Raw genomic sequence first — 5,000 nt, 5'->3', positions numbered from 1 at the left:
TTTTTGGCCAATGGTCACACAATCTGCTTTACATTCAGAGTGGAAAAAGTATTTTCCAATGCTCTTGTAGTCCTCACTTTCTCATTACTAATCATTAATAAAGTGGAGTACATACTGTAAACTCATTCAGGTTGCATCTTCAGTCTAACTACTTGTGCATTTTAGTGGCATTAAAAAGTGCTTCTATGCCGACGCACTGAATATGTAATAGGTTTGCAGAATTTTGACATGACAGAATGGGTTTTTAGCTTAAGTGTGTGTAGAAGAACTGCAAGGTGTGTGCCTATGTGTGCATAGAGTGGTACATGTGTAAAATCTGTATGATTTGGGCAGTTAAAGTGCTGATTTTGCCTCCGAGTAAGAAAAGTACTACACAAAATGTATAAAGGATCGGCACATTGGCTGCCTTTGCTGATGCCCCCGTTGCCTAATTTGTAGTGCAATGGTTAAGTTGCAGAGTGTGGTTGAACTTGGTTAGGAGACTTAGTGCCTCTTTCCGTGTCCTACTGATGATAAGGATGGCTTGATACCATTTTCTAAGCCCAGTATATTGAGAAAAGAAGTAAGTGAAGAAGAAGTGTGGAGTCGAAAGTGGTTCTCCAATTTCTCTCCACTTGCTAAAATTGCAAAGTCTCCATTATAGCATAGAAGAGAGCGTTAAAGTCGGGGATGGAAGAGGATGAAAATGGGAAGTTTACTTATAGAGAGAAGTGAGAAATGCCCTGTGTGCACACACCGGTGTCTGACCATAGAATACATTTAAATAATGCCTCTAGAAAAAAGCTATGCATGTGTGTCTCAGTGGCCTAATGGATAAGGCACTGGCCTCCTAAGCCAGAGATTGTGGGTTCGAGTCCCATCTGAGGTGATAACAAAAATCCTCCCTCTTTCTTTTCCAGAAAATTAGGTAGATTTATTACATGCTTCCTCTCGGAAGTTTATGAGGGATTAGGTACTTTGAAACTGTCCCATTTTACTTGTGTACACTTCACAGTCATGTTAGTGTTCTGAAACTGCAAAGTAGATTTTTAAATGCCTATTTTTGTGAGATGCATTTTCGACCGGCCAGAACATATTCTTTTGGAAAAAATGATTTGAATTGATTGGTGTGAATCTTGCTTCTAGAGGTGGTGACAGGCTTTCAGCTACTTGAATAGGTCAAGCCAGGATTCCTAAAACTTATACAACCTATGTGAGTGTGAAAAATTAGCATATGCAGGAAGGAGCAATTTGTACTACTTTCAAAACAGTTTCACTCCACGTCTGGAAACGTCCAGAGCTATGTAGAGCATACAAATGAGCTTTAAACTCATGAGGAAAGAGGTTTGTATGCAAAAAGGAAAACAAAAGCATATCGTACTCTTAAAATTCTCAATATATAGATTCCAAAAAAGTGCTTCCAGCGAAAAGAGCTGAAAGAACACTATGGGATGTAAACCTGAATACCTTTCAATAATATGTTCTCCATCCATGCATACCACCTACATGATAAAAATCATCTCAGGTGAATGGATGACCGCGTGGCCTAATGGATAAGGCGTCTGACTTCAGATCAGAAGATTGAGGGTTCAAGTCCCTTCGTGGTTGTTTTTGGCCAATGGTCACACAATCTGCTTTACATTCAGAGTGGAAAAAGTATTTTCCAATACTCTTGTAGTCCTCACTTTCTCATTACTAATCATTAATAAAGTGGAGTACATACTGTAAACTCATTCAGGCTGCATCTTCAGTCTAACTACTTGTCCATTTTAGTGGCATTAAAAAGTGCTTCTATGCCGACGCACTGAATATGTAATAGGTTTGCAGAATTTTGACGTGACAGAATGGGTTTTTAGCTTAAGTGTGTGTAGAAGAACTGCAAGGTGTGTGCCTATGTGTGCATAGAGTGGTACATGTGTAAAATCTGTATGATTTGGGCAGTTAAAGTGCTGATTTTGCCTCCGAGTAAGAAAAGTACTACACAAAATGTAAAAAGGATCGGCACATTGGCTGCCTTTGCTGATGCCCCCGTTGCCTAATTTGTAGTGCAATGGTTAAGTTGCAGAGTGTGGTTGAACTTGGTTAGGAGACTTAGTGCCTCTTTCCGTGTCCTACTGATGATAATGATGGCTTGATACCATTTTCTAAGCCCAGTATATTGAGAAAAGAAGTAAGTGAAGAAGTGTGGAGTCGAAAGTGGTTCTCCAATTTCTCTCCACTTGCTAAAATTGCAAAGTCTCCATTATAGCATAGAAGAGAGCGTTAAAGTCGGGGATGGAAGAGGATGAAAATGGGAAGTTTACTTATAGAGAGAAGTGAGAAATGCCCTGTGTGCACACACCGGTGTCTGACCATAGAATACATTTAAATAATGCCTCTAGAAAAGAGCTATGCATGTGTGTCTCAGTGGCCTAATGGATAAGGCACTGGCCTCCTAAGCCAGGGATTGTGGGTTCGAGTCCCATCTGAGGTGATAACAAAAATCCTCCCTCTTTCTTTTCCAGAAAATTAGGTAGATTTATTACATGCTTCCTCTCGGAAGTTTATGAGGGATTAGGTACTTTGAAACTGTCCCATTTTACTTGTGTACACTTCACAGTCATGTTAGTGTTCTGAAACTGCAAAGTAGATTTTTAAATGCCTATTTTTGTGAGATGCATTTTCGACCGGCCAGAACATATTCTTTTGCAAAAAATGATTTGAATTGGATTGGTGTGAATCTTGCTTCTAGAGGTGGTGACAGGCTTTCAGCTACTTGAATAGGTCAAGCCAGGATTCATAAAACTTATACAAACTATGTGAGTGTGAAAAATTAGCATATGCAGGAAGGAGCAATTTGTACTACTTTCAAAACAGTTTCACTCCACGTCTGGAAACGTCCAGAGCTATGTAGAGCATACAAATGAGCTTTAAACTCATGAGGAAAGAGGTTTGTATGCAAAAAGGAAAACAAAAGCATATCGTACTCATAAAATTCTCAATATATAGATTCCAAAAAAGTGCTTCCAGCGAAAAGAGCTGAAAGAACACTATGGGATGTAAACCTGAATACCTTTCAATAATATGTTCTCCATCCATGCATACCACCTACATGATAAAAATCATCTCAGGTGAACGGATGACCGCGTGGCCTAATGGATAAGGCATCTGACTACGGATCAGAAGATTGAGGGTTCGAGTCCCTTCGTGGTCGTTTTTGGCCAATGGTCACACAATCTGCTTTACATTCAGAGTGGAAAAAGTCTTTTCCAATACTCTTGTAGTCCTCACTTTCTCATTACTAATCATTAATAAAGTGGAGTACATACTGTAAACTCATTCAGGTTGCATCTTCAGTCTAACTACTTGTGCATTTTAGTGGCATTATAAAGTGCTTCTATGCCGACGCACTGAATATGTAATAGGTTTGCAGAATTTTGACATGACAGAATGGGTTTTTAGCTTAAGTGTGTGTAGAAGAACTGCAAGGTGTGTGCCTATGTGTGCATAGAGTGCTACATGTGTAAAATCTGTATGATTTGGGCAGTTAAAGTGCTGATTTTGCCTCCGAGTAAGAAAAGTACTACACAAAATGTATAAAGGATCGGCACATTGGCTGCCTTTGCTGATGCCCCCGTTGCCTAATTTGTAGTGCAATGGTTAAGTTGCAGAGTGTGGTTGAACTTGGTTAGGAGACTTAGTGCCTCTTTCCGTGTCCTACTGATGATAAGGATGGCTTGATACCATTTTCTAAGCCCAGTATATTGAGAAAAGAAGTAAGTGAAGAAGAAGTGTGGAGTCGAAAGTGGTTCTCCAATTTCTCTCCACTTGCTAAAATTGCAAAGTCTCCATTATAGCATAGAAGAGAGCGTTAAAGGTGGGGATGGAAGAGGATGAAAATGGGAAGTTTACTTATAGAGAGAAGTGAGAAATGCCCTGTGTGCACACACCGGTGTCTGACCATAGAATACATTTAAATAATGCCTCTAGAAAAGAGCTACGCATGTGTGCCTCAGTGGCCTAATGGATAATGCACTGGCCTCCTAAGCCAGGGATTGTGGGTTCGAGTCCCATCTGAGGTGATAACAAAAATCCTGCCTCTTTCTTTTCCAGAAAATTAGGTAGATTTATTACATGCTTCCTCTCGGAAGTTTATGAGGGATTAGGTACTTTGAAACTGTCCCGTTTTACTTGTGTACACTTCACAGTCATGTTAGTGTTCTGAAATTGCAAAGTAGATTTTCAAATGCCTATTTTTGTGAGATGCATTTTCGACCGGCCAGAACATATTCCTTTGGAAAAAATTATTTGAATTGGATTGGTGTGAATCTTGTTTCTAGAGGTGGTGACAGGCTTTCAGCTACTTGAATAGGTCAAGCCAGGATTCATAAAACTTATACAACCTATGTGAGTGTGAAAAATTAGCATATGCAGGAAGGAGCAATTTGTACTACTTTCAAAACAGTTTCACTCCACGTCTGGAAACGTCCAGAGCTATGTAGAGCATACAAATGAGCTTTAAACTCATGAGGAAAGAGGTTTGTATGCAAAAAGGAAAACAAAAGCATATCGTACTCATAAAATTCTCAATATATAGATTCCAAAAAAGTGCTTCCAGCGAAAAGAGCTGAAAGAACACTATGGGATGTAAACCTGAATACCTTTCAATAATATGTTCTCCATCCATGCATACCACCTACATGATAAAAATCATCTCAGGTGAACGGATGACCGCGTGGCCTAATGGATAAGGCGTCTGACTTCGGATCAGAAGATTGAGGGTTCGAGTCCCTTCGTGGTTGTTTTTGGCCAATGGTCACACAATCTGCTTTACATTCAGAGTGGAGAAAGTATTTTCCAATACTCTTGTAGTCCTCACTTTCTCATTACTAATCATTAATAAAGTGGAGTACATACTGTAAACACATTCAGGCTGCATCTTCAGTCTAACTACTTGTGCATTTTAGTGGCATTAAAAAGTGCTTCTATGCCGACGCACTGAATATGTAATAGGTTTGCAGAATTTTGACGTGACAGAATGG

General features: G+C 39.6%; 3 non-coding genes across 3 annotated transcripts; all 3 read left to right on the top strand.

Moving 5' to 3' along the window:
* Positions 1–795: 795 nt before the first annotated feature.
* On the top strand, positions 796–868 carry TRNAR-CCU (transfer RNA arginine (anticodon CCU)). Its single transcript has one exon. It is a non-coding gene; the product is annotated as a tRNA-Arg (tRNA).
* Positions 869–3,099: 2,231 nt separating this feature from the next.
* TRNAR-ACG (transfer RNA arginine (anticodon ACG)) lies at positions 3,100–3,172 on the top strand. Its single transcript has one exon. It is a non-coding gene; the product is annotated as a tRNA-Arg (tRNA).
* A 1,515-nt stretch (positions 3,173–4,687) lies between these two features.
* TRNAR-UCG (transfer RNA arginine (anticodon UCG)) lies at positions 4,688–4,760 on the top strand. Its single transcript has one exon. It is a non-coding gene; the product is annotated as a tRNA-Arg (tRNA).
* Positions 4,761–5,000: the final 240 nt, after the last annotated feature.

Source organism: Triturus cristatus, chromosome 4_1 (genome assembly GCF_964204655.1).
Source record: "Triturus cristatus chromosome 4_1, aTriCri1.1, whole genome shotgun sequence".
In the NCBI taxonomy this organism is placed as follows: domain Eukaryota; kingdom Metazoa; phylum Chordata; class Amphibia; order Caudata; family Salamandridae; genus Triturus; species Triturus cristatus.
This window is presented reverse-complemented; position numbering and strand designations above follow the sequence as displayed.